This window comes from Dromiciops gliroides, chromosome 3, assembly GCF_019393635.1.
Source record: "Dromiciops gliroides isolate mDroGli1 chromosome 3, mDroGli1.pri, whole genome shotgun sequence".
Classification (NCBI taxonomy): domain Eukaryota; kingdom Metazoa; phylum Chordata; class Mammalia; order Microbiotheria; family Microbiotheriidae; genus Dromiciops; species Dromiciops gliroides.
Window position 1 is genome coordinate 250,122,179 of NC_057863.1, and position 22,128 is coordinate 250,144,306.

At 36.3% G+C, this 22,128-nt stretch overlaps 1 protein-coding gene across 1 annotated transcript in view; it reads left to right on the forward strand.

Moving 5' to 3' along the window:
* Positions 1-22,128, forward strand: part of TMEM131 (transmembrane protein 131) — a 225,571-nt gene that overhangs the window by 100,343 nt on the left and 103,100 nt on the right.

A 22,128-nucleotide genomic window follows, 5' to 3' on the forward strand; every position in this document is an offset into this window, starting at 1 on the left:
AATGACATATCACAATCTGGACATTGGATATCCTTCATCCATTTGATGTTTTACTTTTTTCTCTGTGGTTAACTAGTCTGATCACTTTTGAGTGGTCATGGATCTTATTAAGGGTGTTCCATAGTGTCATGAAGCTTAACCCTACCAGCATGTCATCATTTATAAATAGAAGCATTTGAAGACCTCACAATTTTCCTTTTAAATGCTGCACAGGATATCTCCACATCAATGGTAAACACCTTTGGCAAGCATATTTCTTCTTGTTTTATGCCATGTTAACTTACTTGATATTAACAGTTAGAAATTGTCTAACACAGATATATCTGCCGTTGCATCTGTAAAGCCAAGTCAAGTCTTATTCACAAGCATTTAATAAGTTCCTATTAGGTGCAAGATGGTGTACTGAGTTCTAGGGATACAAAGAAAGCTAGTCCTTGCCCTCAGTGAGCTCACAGTCAGCATGCAAATAACAATGTATAAACAGGATAATTATGCAGAAGAAATTGAGGGTAGCTCAGAGGGAAGGCATTAACATTAAGGGAAAAGGGGAAAGGCTTCTAGCAGAAGTTGGGATTTTAGATGAAACTTCATGAAGGAAGCCAGGCAGTGGAGATGTAGAGGAAGAGAATTCCAGTAATGAAGGAAAGCCTGGGAAAATAGATTGAGTCAGGAGATGGAGGTTCTTGTGGGAGAAACAACAAGGAATCCAGTGTTCCTGGATCAGAGGATGTGGAAAGGAGGAAGATAAAAGAAGACTAGAAAGGTAGGAAGGGACCAAGTTAAGAAGGACTTTCAAAGCCAAAAAGAAGATGATCTAAATCAAATATACTTAACACAAAATCTTTTGAATATATAAATTAATCTTTGATTCACAAAATACCCCAGAGGCATGATTATGAACACCAAATATCATTGTGCTGCTGACAGGTGTGGGAGTACCAATGAACAGAGCATTCCCCATGACGGAGTGCCGGATAAAAGAGTTGGCTAATTCTGAAGTGAGTACTGAAGACTCGGAGTGCTTTTGGCTCTGGGTATTACCAAAGAGCAAGGTCTGAGGAATGGGGTTGCTAGTGACCTTCCTTTTCTTAATGTCCTGCTCTGTAAGTAATGAGGCAGCTGGTCAACCTTTAAGGCCACAATAAAGAAGACACTTTTAGGGACCCTTCACATTCATTCAGTAATAAGCCAACCTTTCCATTGTTGATATTTTTATTTTCATGAATATATTTATTTGGAGTAGACATATTTGATTTGAGGAACAGCACTGTTTGTTTTGTGCATTGGGTCCCTGAAAATTATATTTAAAGCATATATTTTGACCTCAAATCATGATTTCCCATTGACTTCCATTATAACTCCAGAAAAATATCCCACAGGAAGTATTTTAAATTCTTGTAATATTTTAAAAGCACATTTTCTTCTTAAATATACACTTGAAGGTACATTATACTAGGGAACATAGAGTCTTTGGGTATTTAATTCTTCCATACACACCCTTCACGAAGTCTATCAGATACTTCATACTATATTTATGTGGTTATTTTTAAAGCATACTTTGTAATGAAATACAAAATAATTCATGTTTTAGGAGGAATTTTTACTAACTCAAGGGGACTGTGTAAAGAATTGCATGCAGCTGTCCTGGGAAATTTATAGGATCATAGATTTAGTGCTGGAAGGGAACACAGAGACCATGTCCAAATCCTTCATTTTACAGATGAGGAAATTGAGTCCCAGGGTGGTTATATGACTTGGCCAAGGTCACTTCCAATAATATAACAAGTGGCAGAGATTTTTTAGGCAAGGTAAACAGCACTTTGATTGCTTTCTGAAAGTGAAGATGTTATTGATGCTTCAAATGTGGAGTCAGTCCTGCTATCAAAAGTATTAGGGCAGACTTAATGCCTCCCTAGAAGATTATTTGTGGGCTTTAAAGTATTTTTGCTCATCCAACTAGAGTCTGGAGTCTTTTTTTTTTTTTTAATACCAAAGGTTCTTAACCTGAGGTCCATTAATTTTGGGGGGGATGCAGGGGGAGGGCAGGGCAATGAGGGTTAAGTGACTTGCCCAGGGTCACACAGTTAAATAAGTGTCAAGTGTCTGAGGTCATATTTGAACTCAGGTCCTCCTGAATCCAGGGCTGGTGCTTTATTCACTGCGCCACCTAGCTGCGTCCTATTTGTTTTTTAAACTTTTTTGGCTAACTGAATTTCAATATAATTAATTTCTTTTTGTGATCCCTTGTATTTTATTTTAGGCATTTAAAAATATTATGAGCAGGGATCTATAGGTTTTATCAAACTGCCAAAATAGTTCATGAGTTACATTGATTTGGTTAATTACCCTCTCTATTTTAATGATTCTCCAATCTGTCTATCCTGCCCCGAACTCTCTGCTGACCTGCAATCTTATATCTTCAACTGTCTTTCAGACATCTCAAATTAAATGTCCCATGTTGTCACTGTCCAACTCTTTGTGACCCCATTTGAGGTTTTCTTGACTGAGATACTGGAGTGGTTTACCATTTCCTTCCCCAGCTCATTTTATAGATGAGGAAAGTGAGGCCAACAGGATTAAATTAGTTGCCCAGGGTCACACAGCTAGTAAGTGTCTGAGGCCAGATTTGAAAGCAGGAAGATGAGTCTTCCTGACTCCAGGCCTGGCACTCTATCCACTGTGCCACCTAGCTGCCCTCCTCCTTTCCTACCTTTTCTATTACTGTAGAGGGCAATACTATTCTCCCAGCTCTGTAGGCTCACAATCCTGGATTCCTTAGTATCTCTCACCCCTGTATCCAAGCTGTTGCCAAGGTCTGTTGATTGCACGTTTGCAACATCTCTCCCATACATTCCCTTCTCTTCTCTGACACTGCCCACCACTCTATTGCAGGCCTTCCATGCCTTTATATCTGGATTATTACAGTAGACTGCTGGTGAGTTTACCTGCTTTAAGTCTGTCCCCATTCCAGTCCATCCTCAACCACTGAAGTGATTTTTGTAATAAGCAGGTCCAGTAATATAACACCACCCACCCAGTCCCACCCCAAACTCTAGTGTCTTCCCACTGTCTCTGGGATCACGTACAAAATGTTTTATTTGGCATTCAAAGCCCTTCATAAAGCCAGCCCTCTTCTATCTTTCCAGTCTTACACTTTCATCCCCAACACATACTTTTCAATCCATTGACACTGCCCTCATGGCTGTTCCACAAACAAAACACTGTATCTCTAAGCTCTGGACATTCTCTCTAACTGTACCCCATGCCTAGTACTCTCCCTTCTCCAGTCTGACCACTCACCTCCCTAGATTTCTTTAAATCCCAGCTAAAATCCCATCTTATACAGGAAACCTCTCTCAGCTCCTCCTAATTCCTATGTCTTCTCTGTTAATCATTCCCTATTTATCCTGTTTATAGCTTGTCTTGTCTATATTTGTTCACATCTTGTTTCTCTACCCCCTCCCCCTTCCTCCATTAGATTATAATCTAATCCTTCAGGGCAGGAACTGTCTTTTGCCTTTTTTTGTATGTCTTGCATTTAGCACAGTGCTTGGCACATATAGGTGCTTAATAAGTGTTTATAATAGAGTCTCTGGTTCAAAAGGTCTGAACATTGTAGTAATTTTATTTGCATTATTATTCCATATTGCTTTCCAAAATTGTTGTACCATTTCACAATTGCACCAATAATATGCTTATCATTCTACAACATCTCAAAAAATGAGTTGCTCTTTTTTTTTTTTTTGGGTCATTTTTGCCAATTTTCTAGGGTGGTGAAAATGAAATGTTTTGATTTACATTTTTCTTATTATTAGTGATTTCCAGCGTAGCTATCAAACTTGAGCCCTATAAAACTTCCAAGTGAGGCAGGAGCCAGATTAAAAGGTAATTGAGGGGCAGCTAGGTGGCGCAGTGGATAGAGCACCAGCCCTGGAGTCAGGAGTACCTGAGTTCAAATCCGGCCTCGCACACTTAACACTTACTGGCTGTGTGACCCTGGGCAAGTCACTTGACCCCAATTGCCTCACTAAAAAAAAACCAAAAACAAGATAATTGAGAAATGTTTATGAAAATAAATAAAAATACAGTAAAACAAATAATGTTAATTTGTGGTTTTCTGAGTTGATACATGGCCCCAGGGATCCCTTTTTATTTGAATCTGATATCACTGATTTACAACATTCTTTAACGTTTGTCAATACTTTGCAGTTTTTCTTTTGAGAACTATTTGTTCATGTCTTTTAGGAAATGGATTTTAGTGGCATAGTGGATAGAACACTGAGTGTGGAGTCAGGATGACCTGAGTTCAAATCCAACCTCAGACACTTACTGTATGACTTAGGGCAAGTCATTTAATCTCTATTTGCCTCAGTTTCTTTATCTGTAAAATGGGGATAATAATACCATCTACCTCCCAGGGTTGTAGTGAAGAACAAATGAGATTAAAATTGTAAAGTGCTCAGCACATGGTAAGTGCCATATAAATGCTAGCCATTATTATTCATATTACATATGTGTACATATTAAATATGTATATGTGTGATATATTCATGCATATATAATACAGTCGTATATGGAGTATGGTGTCAGGTGGTAGTCTAAGCCTAATTTGTGCAAGACTGCTTTCCATTTTTTCTAGGAGTTTTTATAAGTAATTTATGTTTTAGACTTTATCAAACACTGGGTTACAGAGTTCCATCCTTTCTGGTTCTCCTTTCTCTAGTCTATGCCATTTATCTTTCTGCTTTTTTTAATAGAATACTAGATGGTTTTGATAACTACTTCTTTATACTATAGTTACAGGTTAGGAAGTGTTATTCCCTCTTGATCCCTATTTCTTTTTTTCTTTTTTCTTTTTTTTGTGGGGCAATGAGGGTTAAGTGACTTGCCCAGGTTCACACAGCCAGTAAGTGTCAAGTGTCTGAGGTCGGATTTGAACTCGGGTCTTCCTGAATCCAGGGCCGGTGCTTTATCTACTGCACTACCTAGCTGCCCCCATACCTATTTCTTTTTATCATTTCTCTTGATATTCTAGAATTTTGTTTTTTCCAAGTGAATTTTATAATTATTTTCTTAAGTTCTATAAAGTAGTCTCTTGGTAGTTTGATTGGTAAAGCATTTAAAGTTTACATTAATTTTGATAGTATTGTCATTTTTATTATATTGGTGTGGTCTAGCCATGATCACTGAATATTCTTCCAGATCTTTACGTGGCTCTTTATTTCTTTAAGGATCACTTTTAATTGACTCTATACAAGTCTTTTGTGTCCTTTGATAGGTCAGTCCCCAGATAGTTGATGAATTTTTAGATATTTAGAATGAGATTTGCTTTTCTATTGTTGCTTCTTGTGTTTTGTTATTATATAGAAATGCTGTTAGTTTTTGAGGATTCATTTTGTAGCAGGTAATTTTGCTAAAGCTATTGTCTCAGTATTTGTGCTGATTCCCTAGAATTTTTCTAAGTATATCACTGTTATCATCAGCAAATAGGGTTAGTTTTATCTCCTTTTTACCTGTCTACATGTCTTTAATTTCTCTTTTCTTACTACTATTGTTAGAATTTACAGAATTATGTCAGAATTTACAGAATTATGTGGCGAGGTCGTATTTGCTTCACTCATTTATTGATAAAGGTTTTAGTGTATTCCCATTAGATATGATGACTACTTTTGGTTTTAGATAGATGCCTTTATTAATATATTTTAAAAGGTCCTTCTTTGCCTATACTTTGTAGGGTTTCTATCATAAGAGTGCTTTACTTTGTCAAAGGCTTTTTCTGCATAGAGTAAGATGATCATATGGTTTTGGACCTTTTGGTTTATAATATTAGTTTTGTTGATTGCTTTCCTTATGTTGAACCATCCTTGCACACTTGGTTTAAATCTCACTTGGTCATAATGAATGACATCTTAAATAAATTTCCATAATCTATTTGCTAAGTTTTTGTTGAAAAATTTTGAGGCAGTGTTCTTTAAGTATATTGGCCTACAGTTTTCTTTCTCTGTGTGTGTGTGTGTGTGTGTGTGTGTGTGTGTGTGTGTGTGTGTGTGTGTGTGTGTGTGTGTGTGTGTGTAAATCTTTCCCTGGTTTAGATATTAGGACTATGTTCATCTCCTAAAAGTATTCTTATAGGATGCTTTCTTAATTTTTGAGAATAATTTGTGAAGTATGGGTATCACCTGTTCCCTAAAAGTTTGATAGAATTCTCCTGTGAATTCATTATGACTTTGAGTGTTCTTTGCCCCCATTGGTAGATCTTTTACAGCTAGATTTATTTCTTTTTCAGATTATGTTATCTAGAATCTTATCTGATTTCCTGATAGTTCAAGTATTTTATACTTTTTGAACATATACTTCTTTCTCTTGTGTTCTCAGTTTTGTTAGGATATGTCTTTGTATGATGTGTTCTATATATTCTTTTTATTTATTTATTTATTTATTTTGATGTGTGATTCACTTTGTTCACTTGCTATTTCATAATTTTTTTGCCCTCTTTTTAATCAGATTAGCTAAGTGTTTGTCAGTTTGATTAGTCTTTTTTTTTTTTGAGGCAATTGGGGTTAAGTGACTTGCCCAGGGTCACACAGCTAGTAAGTGTCAAGTGTCTGAGGCAGGATTTGAACTCAGGTCCTCCTGACTCCAGGGCGGGTGCTCTATCCACTGCGCCACCTAGCTGCCTCTTCATTAGTCTTTTTAAGGAACTAGCTTTTAGTTTTAGTTATCACTCCTGTGGTTTGTTTCCAATTTCTCTATTTCTCCTTTAATTTTATCATCTCATACTTATTTAAGGTTTGTTTATTTGTTGGATTTCTAATTTTTTTAAATGTACATTCAGTTCATTAATCTTCTCTTTTTCTATTTTGTTAATATATATTTGTAGGGATATGATTTTTCCCCTGAGGACTGCTTTAGCTGCATCCCAGAAATTTTGGTATGTTGTTTCATCATTGTCATTTTCTTTCACATAATTTTTAATTGTTTCCATGATTTGTTCTTTGATTTGCTTATTATTTAGGATTTCATTGTTAAGTCTCCATTTGAGTCTATGTTTTTTGTTTCTGGTCCCTGAATCAATGACTGCTTTTATTGTGTTATTGTCTGTCTGTAAAGGATATATTACTATTTCGGCCTTTTTGCATTTGTTTGCAATATCTTTGTGTCCTATTACATGGTCAGTTTTTATAAAAGTTAGATGTGGTAATAAGAAATATGTATTCTTTTATAGTCCCATTTAAAGATGCCATAGTATTTTAAGTCTAGATCTCCAGGAATTTTTTTTATTCCATATTTTCCCTTTTTTAAAATCTTCCTATTAGACTTAATCAAAAACTAAGAGAGGGATGTTGATGTCTATTATCACTATTATGTTACTGTCTATTTCTTCTTGAAGTTCAGTTAACTTTTTCTTTGTGAATGGAGTGTATAAATTTGTTATTGTTGGTTTGTTGTTTATGGTTCTTTTCAGCATAATGTAATTTTCTTGTTCATCTCTTTTTATTTTTGAAAGTTTATTTTTGCTTTGTCAGCATGATTGCACTTCCTACTTTTGGGATTCATTAGAAATATAATAAATTGTTTCCATCCCTTCAATTTAATTTTGCATAAATATTAGTTTTTAAATCATGTTTCTTTTTAGTGAGACTTATTATTGATTCCATTTTTTATTCTACCTATTATTTTTGCTGTGCAGGTCATAAAAGTCTCCTCTCATAAATCTCATTTCTCTTTTGAGCCACTCAAGAACAATGTGTTATGGTTCCATGTTCTCAACATTCCACAGAGTCCTCTTCATGGGTTTTCTTTTGTTTTTCAGTATCTATTAATACATACTGAACTTGTTTAATAGGTCTGGAGGCCATATTTCCTTCTTTTGTTAATGTTTTCTCTGTTGATTTATGTTCATGGTCTTTGAGTTTTCTTCTTCCTGACATCTTTGGTAATTTTAGGTGGTTTGGTTTTATTTTTCTCTCTTATTTCCCTTATTATTCACTTTATGACTCCCTTCCCTCGCTTGGTAGGTGGATCTCAAAGATCTCAACTTCTTCCTATCCTGCTTAATTTACAGTTCACCAGTTTAGGTCTATATAATGGCTTTTGCATAGAGACAGAGCTTATCTCAGCTGGATTTTGGGCTCTTTCACACAGGTTTAGTGAAGTCTTGCACAGCTTCTCACATATATGGTGCCCTGTCTTCTCTGTTCCACAGTTCTCTGGCATGGTACTAGAAGTTTAGAGAGTTCTTACACTGGTGCTATGGGGTTGATCTCTATAGTTCTCTTCTCTGTGACTCTGTGAAGAGATATTGGAGGGAGAGGGGGATAATTTGTGTCCGCTTGTTTTGGTAGAAACAGGGAGTCAAGTCATTTTGTGTCATTTTGTTATTTTGTGGGTTTTGGTTATTTTATTTTATTTTATTTTATTTTATTTTATTTTATTTTATTTTATTTTATTTTATTTATTTATTTTTTGCAGGGCAGCAGTGAGGGTTAAGTAACTTGCCCAGAGTCACACAGCTAGTAAGTGTCAAGTGTCTGGGGCCAGATTTGAACTCAAGTCCTCCTGAATCCAGGGCTGGTGCTTTATCCACTGCACCACCTAGCTGCCCCATAACATTCATTTTAAAAAAATTTGGAGTTCCAATTTAAGCTATCAATAACTAGATGAAAACATACTTCAAGTGTCTTATAATTGGAGAAATACAAATTACAGCAACTACAAGGTTATACTTCACACCCACAAATATGGAGCGACTGTGATAAAACACAGACACCTTAATGTAAGACAACAGGCAAACTTGAGAGCTGTGTATTGCTCATCATTTGGAAAGCAATTTGGAACTATGCATTAATAGCTATTAAACTCCGCATACCTTTTGACTCAGTGATAACACTAGCAGGTTTCTATTTCAAAGAAATCAAAGAAAAGGGAAAGGGACTCATTTACAAAAAAAAATTGATAGCAGCCTTTCATAATGGCAAAAACCTCAAAATAGGGAATGGATGAAAATAATGGTGTATGAATTTAATGGAATGCTATCATGTTATAAGAAATCATGATGGGGGGAAGAGGGGAGGAGTTTCAGAGAATCCTGAGATTTGTATGAATTCCTGCAGAGTAAAATGAGCAGAACCAGAAGAATAATTTAAACAATAGCAATATGAAATAAGGCTGAAGAGACAGATTGTACTTAGATTTTTGAGAGCCTTAAATGCCAGCCTAAAGTGCTTATGTTGTTATATGGTAAATGCTTTTATATTCAATCATTTATTCATTTTATCCTAAGGACCACAGTGAGCCATTTTGAGCAAATTAATTATATCATCAGGCCTCTATTTAGTAATGTTATTTGGCAATATTTTGTGTGCATGTGAGGGGATTGGGAACAGTTGGAGTTAAGTGCTTTGCCCAGGATCACACAGCTAGTAAGTGTCTGAGGTCTGATTTGAACTCAGATCCTCCCAACTCCTGGCCTGGTACTCTATCCACTTTGCAACTGTGAGATTAAAATTGGATATTAGATCATAAATCTCCCCTACTTAACCTTTCCCTTAATTTATCTCCCAGACTAGTAAATGGAAGAAGCTTCTGGTTTTCTAGATAGAGCTTTTATTGTATGGTAGTCACAAGGTGATGTTGATTAAAAGGATAGGAAAGTAGAAATACAATACAAATCGTCTTGAGTCTAGGCTTAGTCTATATTCTGTATAAAACTCACCAAAACCCAAGGCCACCTTTGGGGAGAGAGACCGAGTCAAGCGTGTGCTGTTAACCGAGAGCTGGGCCGAGTCAAACTCCAGTCCGCGTCTGTCTGTGCAGCGCAGCTAGGAGACCAGCGGAGCAGGAAAAAGCCCCACTTCCGTTCTCTCCTCGCCTTTTCAGCTCGCACCCCGGAAGTCAGAAGTCGAGTGCTCAGCAGGCAATGCTGTTGGTCTCCTCCCCAAAGGGTGGTCCTAAAAAAACCCCAAAACTGGCGTCTCTCCATTATCTAACCGACTTAAAACTTTTTACCACACTACCTAGTTGCCCCTATTTGGCAATATCTTGTTAAGTAACATGGTACAGTGGTTAGATTGGAAGACCTAGATTCAAGTCCTACCTCTGGTACATAACTAGCTATGTGACTGTCAGCAAGTTACTGCCTCTCAGTGCTCCAGACAACCATCTGATTAAGTTGTAGAGCACTTGCTCATTTGCATTAGTTAAAGTAGCCTTCTCACAGTGTTTCCTATTAATGAAATTATGGATCTGTGGCAGGGGGAGAATTGTTGATCGCTACGTGAATGATATATTGGGAAAGAAAAAAATTTGTGTCATGGATAATTAGGAAACAATTATAATGTTTATTGAGATTTGATGAGGTACAGAACTAAGGCCTTTTAAGTGGAGTGGAAACAAGTGTAAGATATGAAGGCTAAGTTAATATAGCTTGTCAGCTGACTCAATGCAGGAAAGCAATAAGAGGGAAGAGTCAGAGGTGATTTTAAGGATTGCACATGTGGGTAATTGTGAGAATAAAGATAAAGACATTTGGAGGAGTAGCAAAATTACTGAGGGAGGCGGTGAATTCATTTTGAGAAATGTTGAGTGTGTTTCAGTTACCAAACATTTGGCTAGCAATATCAAGCAGGCAGTTGGTGATGTCGTACTTTATTTGGGAGAGAGATGGGGCAGTGAGCGGGGAAGAAGAGAGAGAGAGCACACTGGAAGACTGTGCTTTGTTGAATATGGCAGTCATCTGAATAGAGATAATTGAACCCTTGGGAGCTGAGCTGAAGAGATCACTAAGAGGAAAAAGTAGAGATACTGGAGAAGAAGGCTTATGAAACAGCCTTGGGCAACCACTCTTACTTTGCCTGGTAGGAGAAGAATGGTGATCCACTGTGGAAGGCAGAAAAAGGAACAATTAAATAAATTGCTTGGGAAAGAGAACCAAGAAAGGGAAGTTTCACATCCAGTCAATTGCTAAATCATGTCAGTATCTCTACCACATCTCTGGAGACATCCCCTTCTCTCCTGCTCTCACATAAATACCACCCTACTTTAACCCTTCTTCCCTCTTCCTGGAGTCTTGTCATAGCTTCCAAAATATTTGGCAAGCTGTCAACCAGCTTTTGCTTGAAAACCTCCAAAGAAAGGTACCTGCGACCTCTCAGAGGGTTATCCACTTTCACTTTTGTATGACTCTAACAACTAAGAACTTTTTTCTAAAGTCCAACCTAAATTTGCATCTTGCAAATTCCATTCATTACTCTGCATTTAAAAAATTTCCCGTTTCATTCTGAACTGCAACCCTTAAAAAAAAAAGAACATTTCTATTAACACTGCAGAACACATAACAACAGATTCTTTATGAAAACATGAATCTCACTTTTACACAGTGTGCTTTAAAAATGAAGAATATAATAAATTCTACACATTGTTTTCAAAACCATCCTGCTTATCTGTGCTTCTTCCTGAACTTCATTCTTTCTCTTCTGTGCATTTTTTTTAATGCTACATTGGTCCTCTTTTTATATATCATTGTTGCTTCCACCCTCTCCCCAGTTGATCAAGAGTAAGATGCAGGGATGGGGGGAGAGACCCTTGTAACAAATAAGCATAGTCAAGCAAAAGGAAACCAAATGATTGCCAAATCCAAAAAGTCTATGTTTCTACCCCTTATGACCATCCTGCTAGAAGGTCATGCTTCTTCATAGCTCCTCTGTGGACATGGCTGTTCAGTGCTTTCATCAGAGTTCTTAAGTCTTTTAAAAATTGTTTTTGTTTACAATGTTTTTATCCTTATATAAATTGTTCTGGTCACTTCCAGGCTCTCGCTGTATAATGAGGTAAGGCTAATTGCTAATAGTGGAAGTAAATGTGCCTTTAGATCCTTGATGTCTTCAAAGGTTAGCATGTTAGCACTACCTCATCATACAGTTCCTTCCTAAGCATCCAGACTTTTTTTAAAATCATGATTTTAAGAAAGCTCATTGATTTTTTTTTTTAGATTAGCGCTCCTTAATATGTTTTCTAGATAGGTTTGTTTTGATATCATATATCTTACATTTTCATGTAAATTTTCAGTGTTTTTATTTTTGTTCCAATTTATTTTCCTGTCTCATGAAGTCTTTTATTTGTTCAGCCCTTTCCAGTTTTCAGGGCTTCCATTTCTTGGATGAGGTTTACCACTTTCTCTTCTGAGTTATTTATTCTCTTTCAAATTCTTTCCTCAAGAGCTGTTATTTCATTTTTTCATCTCTTCATTTTTTCTAGCTATTCATATAATTCTTATGAACAAATATTTTTTCCTTTAAGTCTCTGCTTACAGCTCTTGTGGAGTTAGATTTATGGTAATTTTTTATGTGGAATGGTATCAAAGATAATTTCTTTGATTTATTCACATCTTTAGCTTCTAAATTGATGCTTTGTGTAATACCAGCCTCTGCACCCTGATGTGCCAACTGTGTCTCTATAAACATGTCTCTACCTTATAGTTGTGAAGGTGACTTTTGTACCCAGGTGTAAGACTTGACATATATCTGTTTTGAATTTCTTCTTCTATTTAACCTAATCCTCTAACCTATCAGATTCCTTTGGAGCCTATCATTGTTTTAGCTATCCCTCCCAATTCTGGTTAATCTTCAAATACCATACCATCTATGTCTTCATCTAAGTCATAGATAAAATTGTTAAACAGAACAGGACCAAACACAGATCTCTTTGGTACTGCACTGGAGACCTTCTGCCAAATGGATGTTGAACTATTAAGAATTACTCGTTAAAAATAAAATACTTTATTAATTAAAAAAAAAAGAATTACTCATTTATTTGGCCATTCAACCATTCTAAATACATCTACCAAATGAGATAACATGTGTAAAGTGCACTATTATAAATTCTATTATTATTTTTATTATCATTTTCATCTAATTCATAACTTTCCAGCTTCTCCACAAGAATAGTGTGAGATCCTTGATCGAAAATTTCCTGAAATTGAGGGAAACTATAGTCACAGCATTCCCCTCTTCCTACTAGCTTAGTGATTCTTTTAGAAAAGGAGATAAAGGCATGACTCGTTTTTGATGAAGCCATTCTGGTTTTTTGTGATCACTATTTCTCTATCTATGTGTTTACCAATGAACTCTTTCAAAAATGTCTCCAGAAACCAAAGTCAAGGTCACTGACCTGTTCTTTACAGAATTTTTCATACTTTTTTAAAAATCAAGCCAACATTTGCCCTTTTCCAGTCTCATTTCCCATGATGCAGTAGTAAAGATCATTCTCTTTTGCAAAGAAAACAAAAATTTTGAATTGAACAGCTTTGCCTTCTCTTTTCCATTATCATTAGTCCATTCACCCTCAGCAGAAGTCCTGTCCTTTCTTTGATCCTTCTTTTGCTTCCAGTTTTTTTGTTTTTGTTTTTGTTTTTGTTTTTGTTTTTGGGTGGGGCAATGAGGGTTAAGTGACTTGCCCAGGGTCACACAGCTAGTAAGTGTCAAGTGTCTGAGGTCAGATTTGAACTCAGGTCCTCCTGAATCCAGGGCCAGTGCTTTATCCACTGCACCACCTAGCTGCCCCCTGCTGCCAGTATAGCTTAAAGGAAAGTCCCCTACCTTATCTCCTCCCCTATTTTCCTTCCTGTATTTAGTTGCCTGCCTCAGCTCATCCTGATTATAGGACTGTGCTCCATTCTCGATGACCCAGTCAGTCCATCTTCTGTGCCTTCCTTTTTACAATATAAGTTGGTTGTTGAATTCCCTGAACATCTGTCTTTTCAGACAAATCACATTTTTTTTCTTCCTTATTGGAATCGTTTCCTTTGTGTCTTCAGTTGCCTTCTTGAGTATCTCCCATGCTTCCTTATACTGACTCCCCCTTTAGCATTTTACTCCATGGAATCCTTCCTGTTTTTTCTTTGAAACCTTTAAAATCTGCTTTTCCCAAATCTAGGATATATGTCAGATTATGTACAAACGTCCTCTCTTCTGTCACACACCCTGGAGTGGCAGCAGGGGTAGGAAGGTTTATGTTCTCCTGGGTTTCCCATCACTTTCACACCAGCAACCAATTCTTCCCTGGATCAGATCCAGAATATAATGTGCCCTTATTAGTTAAGGAAATTCAAGAAGTTGTTAAATGTTCCCTTTGGGGGTTTGGAGGAAAGAAGACACAGAGAAAGAGTAAGAATGAGATTGAAGTCCCTATCCCTACACTATCCTGCTTTTGTGCTAGAATAGTCACCCAGTTAGCAAATGCATGACAAAAATCACACATCCCTGCTTTCCCCTTCACTCAAATAAGTCTCCATTTGACTATCCTCATGTGTGGAGTACTCTCCCTCTTCATCTCCACCTCCTTATTTCCCTGGTTTTCTTCAAGTCCCAGCTAAAATCTACCCTTCAGGAAACCTCTCCTGATCCCCCTTAATTACACACACACACACACACACACACACACACATAAATATATGATTGCCTGGCCTGTGATGTTTATTTCCAATTTATCCTGTAAATAGCCAGCTTATACAGAGTTGTTTGTATGTAGTCTCCCCTCATTAGACTATGAGCTTCTTAAAAGCACTGACTCTTTTACATTTTTGTGTGCATCTCCAGCACTTAGGTCAGTGCCTGAAACATAGTAGGTACCTTTTAAATATTTACTGAGTTCCTACTCCAAATTTCCTCACATAACTATACCTTTTTAATGCACAATGTTAACCCACCTTTCCCTTTACCTACCTGCTTTCTTTTCAGTGAGGTATACTCCAGAGTTATAGTCCAATTTGGGGTTTTATCCCACAAACTCTCTATTATCTGTGAGACCAAATTTGCCTGCTTGTGTTGTGACTCTTAATTCCTCCTGCTTATTGCTTAAATTTTGGACATGAATATATAGACATTTGAGACCATGGTTTTTACTATTGAATTCTTTTTTCTCCTGTGAATCTCTGGTTTTTTGAGCTGCTAATCTTTCTATTTGGATTTCCTCTATAGGATTTCATTTGGGGCATATACATAGACTTCCCATTTTTCCATCCTTTTTAGCATAAAGGCATTTTGATTAGAATGTGTGACATTGTTGCATCCTTTGTTTGTACTTCATCTTTTATCAGGGATCTATCATGCCTAAGCTGTAGGTTGTGGTCCAAAAATCCAAATTCCATTCTTAGTCATTACCTTCTTAGCTAGCTTAGTTCACTTCTAAAAAGTTTTCTTTTTCACATACCTTTCTTTCAATAACCTTCAATGAGGAAAACATAATCTATATAACTTTGGTCTTCAGTTTCTTAACCAAGACTTTATAAATATTGGAAATACCATTTAGGTTTCTCCCAGAAGTGTCCTTTTTGCCTATGTGAATCATCCCAAGTGAGTAGTTACCAACCATTTTTCTCAGTCTTTTAGAGCTTCTCTGTTATGTCTTAGATATGTACCCTAGAAAGACAGCAGATTTCTTAATTTTTTAAAACAAGGAATTGCCAATTACTACTTCTTTACTATTTAATCAGTAAGCATTTATTAAATGCCAACTATGTTCTAGACACTGTGCTAAGTGCTACAACTCTCCTCTTCTTCCTTTGAGCTTTACCAGATGCTGTTGAGCTTTGGGCTCTATCTGCTATATCCTAGCTTCTTAAACTGTGGGTTGGGATGCCATATAAGGTCACATAACTAAATGTGGGAATCACAAAAAATTTGGCAACAGTAAAAGTTTATGTATACCTATTTTATATACCTATATACTTGGGGTTGTGTAAAAATTTTTCAGGCAAAAGAGGGGTCCCAAATGGAAAAAATTTACAAAGCCCTATACTATATCATTCCTTGGAAGAAAAGCAGCTCTTTCCATAGAGCATCCATCTCTCTCTTCGGGGGAAAAAAACAACTTCAGATCTGTTTTTAAGCTCCAGTTGTACATCTATGCTTTTCCTTCTCTTTCTCAGTATTAGACTCTTCCATTTACCATCAATTTAACATGTTATTTCTCCTCCAAATCAGGTCCCTTTTCCCCCCATTGAAGTCTGGCTTTTGTTTTCTATGGGAACACTTGATTGTCCCTTATAACTTGGAATGTACATAAGTATTCTTCAAGTGCCTTAACCTTTTCCTGGTATGTCAACCTATACTGGGGACACAGATAACAATTACGCTATGGTAGAAATAAAAACATCACAGAATTGATGACAGTCACCACACAATTAATGGTTGAGATTTTTAATCTTTGATCTACTTATTAAGACCTCAGTCCTAGATATGTTGTTGTTGTTGAGTTGTTCAGTCATGTCCGATTCTTCATGACCCCATGGACCATAGCATGCCAGGCCCTTCTGTCCTCTTCCACTATCTCTCAAAGTCCAACTCTTGACTGATTTGATCTCCTTAATATTCAAAGAACTCTCAATTATTCTCCAGCACCACAATTCTAAAGCTTGATTTCCCTAATTCTGTGGCGCTAAGCTTTCCTTATAGCCCAATTCTCACATTACTACTGGAAAAACCAAAGCTTTGATTAATACAGACCTTTGTTAACAAGGTACTGTCTCTGTATTTTTTTAGCATGCCGTCCAGATTTGCCAGAGCTTTCCTTCCAAGGAGCAAGTGTCTTAATTGCATAATTTGTCTACAGTGATCTTTGAGCCCAAGAATAAAAAAAAAATCTGACACTGCTTCCATTTCTTCTCCCTCTGTTTGCCAGGAAGTGATGGGACCAGTTGCAAAGATCTTAGTATTTTTGGGGTGGGGGACGTGTTTTTATGTTAAGCTTAAGCCAGCTTTTACGCTTTCCTTTTTCACCCTCATCAAGAGGCTTCTTAATTCTTCTTTGCTTTTCTGCCATCAGAGTGGTATTGCCTACATATCTGAGATCATTTAATATTTCTCCTGGCAACCTTAATTCCAGCTTTTGATTCATCCTATCTGGCATTTCTTATGATGTATTTTGCATATAAGTTAAATAGACAACATGACAATATACAGCCTTGTTGTATTCCTTTTCCAGTCATAAACCAATCAGTTGTTCCGTGTTCTGTTCTAAATGTTTCTTCTCTGCAGATTCCTCAGGAGAGACAAGATAATCTGGTATTCCCATCTCTTTGAGAACTTGCACATTTTGTTGTGATCCACACAGTCAACAGCTTTAGTATATAGTCAGTGAAGTAGAAGTAGATATTTTTTGGGAACTACCTTGCTTTCTTCATTGCCAGTCATGTTGGCAATTTGGTCTCTACTTCCTCTACCTCTTTGAAAACTAGCCTGCTCTTCTGGTTATTCCCAATTCACATATTGCTGAAGCCTAGCTTGCAGAATTTTAAGTCTATCTGCTGTCCTGTGATGGGAATGCAATTGTTCGCTAATTTGAACATTCTTTGGCATTGCCCTTCTTTAGGATTGGGATGTAAACTGATCTTTTCCAATCCAGTGACCACTGTTAAATTTTCCAAATTTGTTGGCATATTGAGTGCAACATTTTAATAGCATCATCTTTTAGGATTTTAAATAGTTCAGCTGGAATTCCATCACTTCCTTTGACCTTATTGTTAGAAATGCTGTTTTCTTCTATTGCTTTGCATTTATTTTTCTTCTATTGCTTTGCATTGCTCATTTAAGAAAACCTTCTTATTTCCCCTTGTTGTTCTCTGTAATTCTACATTCAGTTGGGCATATCTTTAGCAGAGTGTTTTGCCTTTAGTAAGCACTTATTAATACATGCTTTTAAATCTATTTACTCATCCTTTTCCCACCCAGAAGAATAACCTAGACCAGTGTCTGGGTCTGGAGATTGGCGTCCTTCAAGTTTTCTTAGTGTTTTCCAATTTTGCCAGATTCAATCTCTGACCTACTTTGGCAGTGCAAACCGCTACAAGTTGCCTACATAATTTTCTTCTCCATATTCACCTCAGATTCTCATTTCTACTGTTTTTCCCACAGAAGCTAGAAGTAAAAATTATCCCCAGCATCTAGCACATAGAAGGCTGCTTGATTCACTGATCGAATAGCAATGAAAAAAAGCTTAAAAGTTTTACGAGCATGCCTTGTAAAGAACATTGGATTTCAGACTTAGGAATTTAAACTTGGTAAGCAATCTATAAAAGAGAGACACTGAAGGTTTTTCAGCAGACAGAAGACATGAGTAGATCTGTGAATAAGGAATATTATTCTGGCAATAGTGTGAAGGATGAATATCCCATTTATCTAGAACATGACATAAAAATCATGAATGATTTTCTCTTAGCATATTTGTCAAGTTGCTTTACTCATCTCAATCACACTGTAATTATCATGCAGGCCTTATACATCAAGGTTAACATAGAAACTCTGATTTGTTTTTTAAAATCACAACAAACCAATCAACAGGGATGGAATGTCTATTAATAATTTTCCATGGCTTTAAAAAAATCTTATCCTTTGTGTTGTATTTTTTCTTTGAAATTTTCACATATTTACATATAAATTTGTGAGGTTTTTATATTTTGCATATTTACATATAAATTTCTCCCCCTTTTTTTGTCTGGCCCATTATTTCATTGTTTTTCTAAGGCAGGAGTTCTCATATATTTTAGTCTCAGGACCTTTTTATACTCTTAAAAATTATTGAGGATCTCCAAAAAAAGAGCTTTTGTTTGTATGGGTTATATCTATTGATATTTACCATAGTAGAAATTAAGATGTCTTAGTATTATTATGAAAATAATTTTGATTTCATGCCCCCGCCAAAGGGCATACAAATAAAGTTCTATACAAAAACCTATACAAATGTGCTAAAAGGGGTCCCCTCCTTCACTTTGAGAAATGCTGGATTAGGGAATTTTTAATGAAGAAATTTCTTTACCAATGCAGATTGACACCTTCTCTGCACTTTATAATCTTAAAGAGTTTCTTTGAACTGAGTTTAAGTGATTTACCCAGAATCACACAGATAGTATGTGTCAAGATAAGACTTGAACACAATTTCTACTGATTCCTAGTTTAGTTCTGCATCTATACCATTTGTCTCACACTGTGAATGTTGAAAGTAGATAAACATGCTAAAGGCTGACTGAGTATTATAGACATTAAGGGCTTCAGAAGAGAGATATGTTAGGGTGGTTAGTGAAGGATTCATGAAAGAGTTAAAGCTTGATATTGAAGGACAGTGTTCAATAATAAAGGAGGTCAAGATGGGGTATATATTAGGTTCTCTCTCATTAAAGGTCTTCAAAGGTTAGATGAACATATTTGGTGATTCTTGTTCAGATATGGGTTGGAATATTCTGAAGGGTCTTCTAACTCTGAGGTTTTATGAACTTGTTTTAACAGTCTCAACAGAAATACTGAAAATAAGCTCTCCTTTTAAACAGACCTTGATTTTTCTTTGCATTACTATATCAAAGCCTGTGAGAAAATCAGAAGAAATTGGTTGTAATTATAACAAAATAGGGCCTTGTGGAAATTGAGTGAACCACACTAACTCCATCTTATGATTCAATTCTAGAGCTAGGTGTTGTCTTCCTATCTAATTGTAGATCTAGTCCAATTTCTGTCTTGTGAGAAAACTGTATTCAATTGTGGGAATTATAGGAGCCCCAAAGATTAATGCAAGGAGTTTTCTCACAATTATAAATCTCAAACAGCCCATGTGTTTTATATGAAAACTGGCCCTATGCCAATAAGTCAATTATTGTTTCTGTATTCTTTTGATTGCTCACATTTTGTGGGAAACCTCTTTCTCTGATTTCAGGGAACTGCACCTATTTACTCTTCCCCTCCCAACTTGGAGAGCTCCTAATTTTTCCTCCAATTAGAAATCAGATTACCTAATGTTATATCCTGGTTAATTGTTTTCATTTAATTAATTGGCATTATTAATGTATAAAAATCTGTCACCTTCACTTTTTTTTTGTTTTGTTTTATTTTGTTTTTGTTTTTTGTTTTTGCAGGGTAGTGGGGGGTTAAGTGACTTGCCCAGGGTCACACAGCTAGTAAGTGTCAAGTATCTGAGGTTGGATTTGAACTCAGGTACTCCTGAATTCAGGTCCGGTGCTTTAACCACTGCGCCATCTAGCTGCCCCACCTTCACTTTTTTTTTTTTTTTTTTAGTGAGGCGATTGGGGTTAAGTGACTTGCCCAGGGTCACACAGCTAGTAAGTGTTAAGTGTCTGAGGCCGGATTTGAACTCAGGTACTCCTTACTCCAGGGCCGGTGCTCTATCCACTGCGCCACCTAGCCGCCCCCCCTTCACTTTTAATATATAAAAATCAGGGTCCAGTACCAATTTGTTAGGCCATTAGCATGCATTGCTTAATAAATCTAATAAAATAAACCTAAATGCTCTAGAAGCTCAAACCTTTGTTTCTTCAATCATTTCATCTTTCACTCACCACAACTTTAAGGTTTGCAGAGAGCTTTACATATGTCACATGCTGTTATGTATATCTTCCTGTACCTGACAACTATGTGGCAAGGACTTGGTTTTTTTTCTTTGTTAGGATGATTTTGAGTTTTATTGGTGTTATTTTTCTTTATTCTTCAGTTCTTTGGGTGCTTGAATACAGAGTGTAACTTGGGCACAAACTAGTAAGGATATCTATTAGTACAGATATAAAACATTCCGTCTTTGTGTTCAGCCTTTGTCCCACTCTTCTGTCTTTTCAAAGTTGAGTGTAAAGGTAAAAAAATGATCTGTTTGTGCCTTTTTAAACATGTCACTGAGACATGTCACTGAGATTCACATTCTTTGGAAAGTAGTATCAATTTATGCTGGTATTTTGAAATATTTCTTTTTCATTTGAGTTATTTTTAATTTACTATTTTATAACTTTAGTTGACTTACCAACTTTTTTGCAGGTAAAATATTTTTTAATCAAAAAAGTATTTTATTATTTTCCAGGTTACATATAAAGATAGTTTTCAACATTTGTTTTTATAAGATTTTTACTTCCAAATTTTCCTCCCTTCTTCCCTTTCCTCTCTCGTCCCCAAGACAGAAAGCAATTGATGTAGGTTATATATGTACAATCACATTAAACATATTTCTGCATTAGTCATGTTGTGAAAGAAGAATCAGAACTAAAGGGAAAAACCTCAAAAAAAATGTAGAAACAGTAGGGTTTGATCTGCATTCAGATTCCACAGTACTTTTTTCTCGGTGTGGAGAACATTTTCCATCATAAGTTCTTTGGGATTGTCTTGGACCATTGCACTGCTGAGAAGAGCCAAGTCTATCACAGTTGACCATCACACATGTTGCTGTTACTATGTACAATGTTCTTCTGGTTCTGCTCACTTCACTCAGCATCAGTCCACTTAAATCTTTCCAGGTTTTTCTGAAATCTGCCTGCTCATCATTTCTTATAGCACAAGGTATTCCATCACATTCATATACCACAACTTGTTCAGGCATTCCCCAATTGATGGGTGTCCCCTCGATTTCCAATTCCTTGCCACTACAAAAAGAACTGCTACAAATACTTTTCTACATGTAGGTCTATATAGTACTTTTTTTTTTTTTAAGTGAGGCAGTTGGGGTTAAGTGACTTGCCCAGGGTCACACAGCTAGTAAGTGTTAAAGTGTCTGAGGCCGGATTTGAACTCCGGTACTCCTGAATCCAGGGCTGGTGCTCTATCCACTGCACCACCTAGCTGCCCCTATATAGTACTTTTTCAAAATAAGTTTTAATTGATGTCTTCTGGTTTTCATATCGTCATATTTTCCCCAACATCTTTCTCAATTCATCCAGTGTTCTATCTCCCTCCCGGAGAGCCAGCCCATATAACATAGTATTTTTAAGACAAAAAAAAAAGAAGGAAAAATAAGAGGAAAAAAATCACCACAACTGATCAATATGTAGAACAAGTCTGAAAACATGTAGAATGTTCAACATTTATAGTCCTCCCACCTCTATGAAGACTGTATTGGAGGTACTTTCACATCACTTCATTGGAATTATGCTTTATAATTTTGTTTTATTCACTTTTGATTTTTTTGGTGTGTGGTTGATTTTTCTATTTATATAGTTGTAATCATTGTGTATATTTTTTCTGGGTTCTGCTTACTTCATTCTCTATAGGTTCATATAAATTTTTACATGCTTCACTGTATTCATACAATAAATTATTTCTTACAGCACAATAATAATTCCATTACATTCATGTAGCACTGTTTGTTGAG